The following is a 10,235-nucleotide window of genomic DNA, read 5'->3' as shown; positions in this document are numbered from 1 at the left end:
CAAAGTATGAACCCGAATCCAAAGAATTGGCTTACAATGGTTCAGGGGAAATACTTAGATTTCAGTCCGGAAAATGTAAGGTTGGCATTCCACTTGCCAATTATGCAAGAAAATGCACGCCCCTACACTAGAAGGGTCAACTTTGATCAAAGGTTGGACCAAGTCCTCATGGACATATGTGTGGAAGGAGCTCAACAGAAAAGAGACTCAAGGGGTAATCCGGTTCAATTAAGAAGACCGGACCTTAAGCCTATGGTTAGAGGATGGTTGGAGTTCATCCAACGCTCCATCATTCCTACTAGCAACCAATCTGAAGTGACTGTGGATCGGGCCATCATGATCCATAGTATCATGATTGGGGAGGAAGTAGAAGTTCATGAGATCATACCTCTAGAACTCTACAAGGTGGCTGACAAGTCATCTACTTTGGCAAGGTTAGCCTTTCCTCATCTCATTTGTCATCTATGCAATTTAGCTGGGATTAACATAGAAGGAGACATCATCATTGAAGAGGACAAGCCCATCACTAAGAAAAGGATAGAGCAAACAAGAGAGCTCATTCATGGACCTCAACAAGAGCATGAGGAGGATCCTCATCAAGAAATCCCTGAGATGCCTCAAGGGATGTAATTTCCTCCACACAACTATTGGGAACAACTCAGCACCTCCTTGGAAGGCTTGAGTTACAACATGGACCAACTAAGAAGCAGTGAAAAAAAAAGAGCTTGCGAAAAAAAAAGTGGCAAAAATTAAAAGAAAGAAAAAGAAAAAGCAAGCAGAAAAAGCCAATAGCCTTTAAAACCAAAAGGCAAGGGTAAAAAGGATCCAAGGCTTTGAGCATTAATGGATATGAGGGCCTAAGGAAATAAAATCCAGGTCTAAGCGGCTAAATCAAGCTGTCCCTAACCATGTGCTTGTGTCATGAAGGTCCAAGTGAAAAGCTTGAGACTGAGTGGTTAAAGTCGTGATCCAAAGCAAAAAGAGTGTGCTTAAGAACTCTGGACACCTCTAACTGGGGACTTTAGCAAAGCTGAGTCACAATCTGAAAAGGTTCACCTAGTTATGTGTCTATGGCATTTATGTATCCGGTGGTAATACTGGAAAACAAAGTGCTTAGGGCCATGGCTAAGACTTATAAAGTAGCTGTGTTCAAGAATCAACATACTGAGCTAGGAAAATCAATAACACTATTCGGAAGGATAAAGTGAGATGCCAAAACTATTCGGAAGCAAAAAGCTACTAGCCCCACTCATCTAATTGAGACTATGTTTCATTGATATTGTGGGATTCATTGAATATTCTCTTCTTTTTATCCTATTTTGTTTTCAGTTGCTTGGGGACAAGCAACAATTTAAGTTTGGTGCTATGATGAGCGGATAATTTATACGTTTTTTGGCATTGTTTTCATATAGTTTTTAGTATAATTTAGTTAGTTTTTAGTATATTTTTATTATTTTTTTAAGAAAAATCATATTTCTGGACTTTACTATGAGTTTGTGTATTTTTCTGTGATTTCAGATATTTTCTGGCTAAAATTGAGGGACGTGAGCAAAAATCTGATTCAGAGGCTGACAAAGGACTGCTGATGCTGTTGGATTCTGACCTCCCTGCACTCGAAATAAAATTTTTGGAGCTACAGAGGTCGAAATGATGCGATCTCAATTGCGTTGGAAAGTAGACATTCAGGGCTTTCCAGAAATATATAATAGTCCATACTTTGCTCGAGTTTAGATGATGCAAACTGGCGTTTAATGCCAGCTTTTTGCCCTATTCTAGTGTTAAACGCCAAAAACAAGTTGCAAAACAGAGTCAAACGCCATAAACAATTTACAAACTGGCGTTCAACTCCAAGGAAGACCTCTACATGTAAAAGCTTCAATGCTCAGCTCAAGCACACACCAAGTGGGCCCGGAAGTAGATTTCTGCGTCATTTACTTATTTTTGTACCCCTAGTAACTAGTCTAGTATAAATATGACTTTTTACTATTGTATTTTCATCTTGGTATCTATCTTCGATCAGTTTATGTGATCTTAGACATTGGGGGCTGGCCTCACGGCCATGTCTGGACCTTCATCACTTATGTATTTTCAATGGTGGAGTTTCTACACACCATAGACTAAGGGTGTGGAGCTCTGCTGTTCCTCGAGTATTAATGCAATTACTACTGTTTTCTATTCAATTCATGCTTATTCTTATTCTAAGATATTCATTCTCACTTTAACCTGATGAATATGATGATCCGTGACACTCATCACCATTCTCACTTATGAACACGCGCCTGACAAACACTTTTGTTCTACCTGCGAAAGCTAGAGTGTGTATCTCTTGGATTCCTAGTCCACGATGCATGGTTGCCTCTCCTGACAACAGAGCCTTCCATTCCGTAAGATCAAAGTCTTCGTGGTATAAGCTAGAATCCATTGGCAGCATTCTTGAGATCCAGAAAGTATAAACCTTGTCTGTGGTATTCCGAGTAGGATCTAGGATGGGATGACTGTGACAAGCTTCAAACTCGCGACTGTAGGGTGTGGTGACAGATGCAAAAGGATAGTAAATCCTATTCCTACACGATCGAGAACCAACAGCTGATTAGCCATGTGGGAAACTGTAGAGGACCTTTTTCACTGAGAGGACGGGAAGTAGCCATTGACAACGGTGATACCCAACATACAACTTGCCATAGAAAGGTGTCTGAAGGATTGGATGAAGGCAGTAGGAAAGCAGACATTCAAAAGGGATAAAGCATCTCCATACACTTATCTGAAATTCCCACCAATGATTTACATAAGTATCTCTATCTTTATTTTATGTTTTATTTATCTTTTAATTATCAAAACTCCGTAACCCATTTGAATCTGCCTGACTGAGATTTACAAGGTGACCATAGCTTTCTTCAAGCCGACAATCTCCGTGGGATTGACCCTTACTCACGTAAGGTTTATTACTTGGACGACCCAGTGCACTTGCTAGTTAGTTGTGCGAAGTTGTGAAAAAGAGTGATATTACAATTGTGCGTACCAAGTTGTTGGCGTCATTGATATCACAATTTTGTGCACCAATAAGCTAAGATAAGTCTTATTGCTTCCATTCGGGCAACAGTGGCAAAGGATTCATTAAAGTCTATTCCTTCTTCTTGGTCATATCCTTGTGCCACCAGCCTTGCTTTGTTTCTTGCAATGCTGCCATCTTCTCCTAACTTGTTCCGAAATATCCACTTGATGCCGGTCACTTTCTTTCCACTTGGCCTTGGAACCAACGTCCACACTTGGTTCTTCTCAAACTCAAGAAGCTCATCCTCCATAGCTTTAACCCAAGAGGGGTCACTAAGGGCTTCCTTGACGTTTTGAGGCTCTATTTGTGAAAGAATGGTAATGTTTGATCCCTCATTTGCCTTTCTAGTGGAAGACCGTGTTTGCACTCCATGAGAAACGTCCCCAATGACAAATTCTTCAGGATAATTCTTCAAGAATCTCCATTCACGAGGTTTGGTGGATTTGGAGGCGGATTCAGATACCAAGGGATTCTGGGTGCTGCTGGCTTCAGGATTTCCTTCAGATTCATGAGACAAAATGGAATTATCTCTTGAATTTTCAGTAGTTGCAGTTTCTGGTTCAGTTTGACCAGAATTTTCTTTTTCATGGTTTTGAGTAGTTTCATCTTCCTTTTGAGCTTGATTTCTTGCATCACAATCTTCCAAAATGCTTTGCACCAAATTAGTATCACAAAATGTAACATGTATGGATTCCTCAATAATCCTAGCATCTTGATGATAAACCCTATAGGCTTTACTAGTTGTAGAATATCCTACAAACAAACACTCATACGCCTTTGGATCAAACTTACCCAGATTTTCTTTGTTATTTAAGACAAAACATTTGCATCCAAAGATGTGCAAGTAATCTAAGTTTGGTGGGTAACCTTTCCAAAGTTCATAAGGGATTTTCTTCAAAAATTTCCTTATGATAGTTCTATTCAAAATGTGGCAAGTCGTGTTAACCGCTTCAGCCCAAAGAAATTTTGGAACATTACTCTCACATAGCAGAGCTCTTGTCATCTCTTGTATGCTTCTATTTCTTCTTTCCACAACTCCATTTTGTTGTGGTGTTTTTGGACAAGAGAAGTTGTGAGATATTCCAAATTCCTCACAAAAGGATTCAAATAAATTATTTTCAAATTCAGTTCCATGATCACTTCTTATAGAAGAGATTTTCAAATCCTTTTTATTTTGAATTTTCTTGCAAAAAGGTTCAACGGCCGAAAAGGCTTCATTTTTGTGTGCAAGAAAAAAAAACCCAACCAAACCTAGTATAGTCATCCACAATTACTAAACCATAATGTTTACCACCTATACTTTGAGTTCTTGTTGGACCAAATAAATCAATGTGTAGCAACTCAAGTGGTCTTTTAGTAGAGATGTCTTCCTTTGGTTTAAAAGAACTTTTTGTTTGTTTCCCTATTTGGCAGGCATTACAAGTGATGTCTTTGTCAAACTTTATCAAAGCAAGACCTCTTACTAATCCTTTCTTTACAAGTTTGTCTATTTGAAACATACTTGCATGGCCCAATCTCTTGTGCCATAACCACTTTTCAGATTCTTTAGAGTGAAGACAAGCTACATTTTGATCCTTTAGTTCATCAAGAGTAAGTCCATACATATTATTAAAACGCTTGGTAACAAACATCACTTCATTTGTCTTTTCATTAACAACACAGCATTCAAGTCTTTTGAAAGTCACTAAATATCCTAAATCACACAGTTGACTTATACTCAAAAGATTGTGCTTCAAACCACATACCAAAAGTACATCATCAATGAAAGTAGATTGCTCATTACCTATTTTTTCAACAGCAATAATTTTACCTTTACCATCATCTCCAAAGGTCACAAAACCTCCATCATACTTATTTAGTTTGATGAAGTAAGTTGACCTTCCAGTCATGTACCACATGTCCTTTTTGTTCTTGGATGCTAGGCAAATCTGCATGAAGAGTTTCAAGTAGCCTTAGGTATCCAAATTAATTTGGATCCTTTGAAGTTAATCCATCTTCGTTGTCCAAGTGCATTGAAATCACAAACAACATTGTAAACTTTGTTTCCTACAAATCTTTTTTCAATGAAACATTGTGCATATGAGTGACCAAATTTCTTGCAATTAACACAATGATTTTCTGATGTATGTCGCTGAAATTGAGGTGAGTTATATTGCTTGAGATGATTAAAGTGTTGAAATTTTCTGGTTTTTGGAGGAGATGCATTTCTTCTGACAAACTGATTTTTATTAAAATTATTCCTCTTTGCAAAAGCATTTTCACCAGAATTTCTTTGAACATTTGGACTTTTCGAATATGAGGTTTTGTTGTAAAATTGTGGTTTCTTGAAAACAACCTCATTTTTCGAAATGTATCCCAAACCTGGCCTGTTTGAACTCGGTTCGGTTCTTGGTGAAGGCTCAGTTTCACTTGTGTATACTTCATCAAAATTTTCTTCAAATGTTGGAACATAACCAATACCAGATTTGTTTGGTATGGATTTGGTATTTGATGAAGAAGCCACAAACTTTATAGAAGAAATATTGAAAACTGTATCTTCCTTGGATATGTAACCTAAACCAGATTTTTTAAATAATGGTCTTTGACTTGCAAGTAGTTTGTCCAAGTTACTAGAACTTTGAGCAAATTTTTCTAAGTCACCATTCAGCCTTTTGATCATATCATTTAATCTTTTATTTTCAGCAATTAACTCATGAGAAGGATCCACAATGTGCTTTTCTTTTAATTTTTCAAGTTCAGATTTTAGAAATCTGTTTTCTTCAATAATGTCCAAAGCACACTACAAAAAAAGGCCTATGGCCACGGTAAAAAATCGTGACCATAGCAAGTAAAAAGGGTGACTATAGATCTATGGTTACGGTTTTGGACCTATGGTCACGGTTTTTTACCCTGGTCTATTCTCTCGTGGCCATAGGTCTATGGTCACAGTTTTTTGAGCTATGGTCACGGTTTTTTGAGCTATGGTCACAGTTTCAATTTTCAAAATCTGACACTTTAGGCCACGTTTTTTTACCGTGACCATAGGTTAATCTATGGTCACAGTAAAAAACCGTGACCATACCCTTATCTATGGTTACGATTTAGCCTCTATGGTCACCCCTCCTTAAAACCGTGACCATAGATAGGGTTATGGTCACGGTTTTCACCGTGGCCATAGCCTCTATGGTCACCCTTCCTTAAAACCGTGACCATAACCCTTTCTATGGTCACAGTTTTCACCGTGGCCATAGACTCTATGGTCACCCCACCTAAAATCGTGACCATAGCTCTATCTATGGTCACGGTTTTTCACCGTGGCCATAGACTCTATGGTCACCCTCCTTAAAACTGTGATCATAGCCTATCTATAATCACGGTTTTTCACCGTGACCATAGCCTCTAGGGTCACCCCTCCTTAAAACCGTGACCATAGCCCTATCTATGGTCACGATTTTTCACCGTGGCCATAAACTTTATGGTCACCCTCCTTAAAACCGTAACCATAGCCCTATCTATGGTCACAGTTTTTCGCCGTGACTATATCCTTATCTATAGTCACCCTATTTTAAAACCGTGATCATAATTTATTTTGTTTTTTAGATTTATTTTTTTAAAGCATAATCAAATCCCAAAATTATGATAATCACAAAATAAGTCTAAAAAGAAGAAATTTAATAAATCTAAATCATAAAATTTACATTATAAACTATATATGTTTTTAGTCCAAACAAGACAAATCAAAATATGGTATAATTTATCCATTACATGTAATACCAGGTAGAAGCTATTAAAAAAATTACAAAAGACATCAAAATATTATACTGTGAAAACAAAAATATTCTCTAATATAGTACATATTCTTCTCATCCTTTGAAAACCAAAAAAAATTCTTCTCTAATTTGTTCGCTCATCTTGTAATGTTTTTCACCTGAAACTAAAAAAAAATTGAACAATTGAATAATTGATTAGAAATTAGTTAGAAAATGACAAATTACATTAAAAAAACACACAAACACATTAGAGTATTGGACACACAAGATCTAGAAAATCTGAAATAGTTGATCGCTTTGTTTGACTTTGAAGTAGACAGCAGATTCAATGCCCGTTTGATTTTTGTGAACTAATTAATTAAGACTATATAAGAACCTTTATAATTGTTAATAAAATATATATCAAGATAGAGATAGTGTTAAATTATACTCAGTTATGCTTACAATAAAAGACCAAGAATTTAATACATGTTCAAGGGAAAACTCGAACACAATTATTAATGTTGCAGTAACATGTCCATGAGTCCACAGGTTTAACATTTCTCAAATAACTAATCACCTATTAGCTAAGTACAAGTTCAAATTGATCTAAACCTCATGCAATTTCTAAAGTGCAGACTTAACTCCCAACGAATAATTGCTTACTTCCCTATACATCGCTCGGATTATTTTCTTTAACACCTAAAAATATAGAAAACTTGCAAATATAATAAATAATAAAATATATTCAATTTAACCAATTTTCTACTCAGAAGAAAATCGAATATACTTAACCAATACAACACAACCATTGAAGCTAAAGACTTCGATTAATTAAAGGAAAAGGGCTAGAAAAAGAGAACAGAGAATGATACCTTCACTTTCAGAGCAAGGTCAGCTACTATCTTGAAGAATTCCAAGCCTTTGGTGAAAGTCTTTACTTTCCATGTCCGCTTCGATTTTATTACATTCAAGGTTCCAGTAATGCAAAGCACAAAGTGACACTAATGTTTTTTGACCCCCCAACAAAGTGTTAACAAATTTAAAAAGAAAGAAGGAAAAAAAAAGAAAACAGAAGGATGCGACGAAATTTATATGAAGAATTAGCCCCCTAGCATTATGCTTTCTCTTGTAATGTTCATCTTATGTCGAAAAGGCATTCTAGAATGTATAAACTAACAACGAAAAAAGTGGGTTAAAAGGTTGCTTTTAAGCAATGGAGAAATCCCTCACCTGAACATAACAGGGTCTCACCCTTCTCCTTCATTTTATCTTCATATTCCTAGTTAAGAAAGAAATCAGTTTTAGATCATTACATCATAATAAGTAATAATTTACAGAAACTATTTATAAAAAAAGATTAGCATACAATTGTGTGGAGTGACTTCTGAATGTAAATTTAATTAAGGTCAGAGATAAAATCAACTTGGAAATTGGGCTCAGAGTGCCAGAGATCAACTATCACAGTTATATGTTCTCCATTATTGTTTTTCATAAAAAGGAAATAATTGTGTGCAGTTATATACAAGTGAACATAATTCCTCCATTGAGAATCAAACAACGTTCCCAAGATAACCACTAATTTGGAGGCAATTTGAAAGAATTTATGCTCACAAACTTACTGACCTCTATTTTCTTTAACTTCATGTAAATCTTATCCTGTTAACTAGTTCTAATTATCAGAAGATGATCATGATTCTTGAAGAAATCTCAATTTTCGGCACTTAGCAAATATTGCAAGTCACTACAAATTGGTTTTCACTATTCCACATGATAAGAGATTCATGCATTCTATAGCAAAACACATGATCAATTAATACTTTCATGATGACAACAATAACAATAATAATGAAACAATAACAACAACAACGAATAAATAAAAGAAAGTGGTGTGAGAAACAAGACTTGACATACTCATCATTTCCAAGTTCTCAATCTGTTTCTTCAGCTGTTCAGGATCTTTCTTAAGAATTTCCACTTCCCTCACCTTCTTCCTTTCCTTCTTATTCTGTTAAGCAAAAACAAAAGAACAAATAATTATAACTAAATTAAAATAAATAAGTAAGCAAGAACTTCGTAATAACAAAAATCTCAGTAGATAAAGCTGGGTTTCATTGAAGCAGCTACTAGGGTTAGAAAGAAATACCCCTATGTCTATCATCATGACTTCCCCTTCAATTTGTACAGCAGCTACTTGCATTATAGTTTTTCAACTAATTAGGGTACATATTGAAAAAAAATATGAGAAAAGAGTGAAGAATTACCCTTTTCAATTCCTTCTTGCGAAGCTCTTTTCGATAAGAATCTTAAAAATTAATTGGAAAAAAAGTTACCTAAAATCAGAGGAGCAGAGACCACCCAGCAGTGAAGCCGGAAAGCAACAGCAACGACGCGAAAGAAGGGAAGCAACAACAAGCCTGGCGAGGAGGCAAAGAAGCAGCGACGACCCACAGCAAGAAGCGGAGCAACGACGACCCATGACCAGGAGCAAAGAAGCAGCCACGGCGCACACAGTGAAGAGAGACTGAGTTGAGATACGCAGTGAATAGAGTGGGGGTTTCTGCCTTCGGCGATGGTGGAGGCTGGGAGGAAGGAAAGTGAGCTCGGAAGAAGAAGAAGAAGAAGAAGAAGAAAGAAACGGGCTAGGGTTATCTTCTTTTTTTTTCTTTCAAAGTTACGAGGGAATGAGAATTATGGGAGGGAGGAGGATTTTGGGAAGGATGGGGAAACGACCACGTTTCGGGGAGGGATAATTAAAAAAATGAAAAAAATAGAGATTTTGAGAGAGGGAAATGACGCCATTTTGGGGATGAAATTAAAAAAAATGAAAAAATTGTGATCATGCATAGACCACTTTAGGCCACTTCTAATAACAGTGATCATAGACTCTTTTAGGTTACCTCCCAAAATCGTGACCATAAATACCTTTAGGTCACCTCCCAAAATCGTGATCATAGACTCTTTTAGGCCACCTCCCAAAACTGTGACCATAAACCCTTTTAGGTCACCCTTTTTTGAAAAATCATGACTATAGACCCTTTTTGGTCACTGTAAAAAACTGTGACCATAGACCCTGATGAGCGGATAATTTATACGCTTTTTGGCATTGTTTTTAGTATGTTTTTAGTATGATCTAGTTAGTTTTTTGTATATTTTTATTAGTTTTTAATTAAAATTCACTTTTCTGGACTTTACTATGAGTTTGTGTGTTTTTCTGTGATTTCAGGTATTTTCTGGCTGAAATTGAGGGACCTGAGCAAAAATCTGATTCAGAGACTGAAAAGGACTACAGATGCTGTTGGATTCTGACCTCCCTGCACTCGAAGCAGATTTTCTGGAGCTACAGAAGCCCAATTGGCGCGCTCTCAACGGCGTTGGAAAGTAGACATCCTGGGCTTTCCAGAAATATATGATAGTCCATACTTTGCCCAAGATTTGATGGCCCAAACCGGCGT

At 36.6% G+C, this 10,235-nt stretch overlaps 1 long non-coding RNA gene across 3 annotated transcripts; it reads right to left on the bottom strand.

Moving 5' to 3' along the window:
- Window positions 1–6,774: 6,774 nt before the first annotated feature.
- On the bottom strand, window positions 6,775–9,508 carry LOC107484543 (uncharacterized). Of its 3 annotated transcripts, none has more exons than XR_001591164.3 (5): window positions 9,114–9,508; window positions 8,927–8,993; window positions 8,695–8,788; window positions 7,656–8,062; window positions 6,775–6,965 (listed from the first exon to the last, which is right to left on the bottom strand). It is a non-coding gene; the product is annotated as an uncharacterized LOC107484543 (long non-coding RNA). The 3 variants fall into 3 exon arrangements; XR_001591163.3 differs by having other exon boundaries at window positions 8,927–8,970; XR_001591165.3 differs by lacking the exon at window positions 8,927–8,993 and having other exon boundaries at window positions 6,776–6,965.
- Window positions 9,509–10,235: the final 727 nt, after the last annotated feature.

This window comes from Arachis duranensis, chromosome 4, assembly GCF_000817695.3.
Source record: "Arachis duranensis cultivar V14167 chromosome 4, aradu.V14167.gnm2.J7QH, whole genome shotgun sequence".
In the NCBI taxonomy this organism is placed as follows: domain Eukaryota; kingdom Viridiplantae; phylum Streptophyta; class Magnoliopsida; order Fabales; family Fabaceae; genus Arachis; species Arachis duranensis.
Note: the sequence above shows the minus strand (reverse complement) of the source record. Positions and strands in the feature narration are given on the sequence as shown.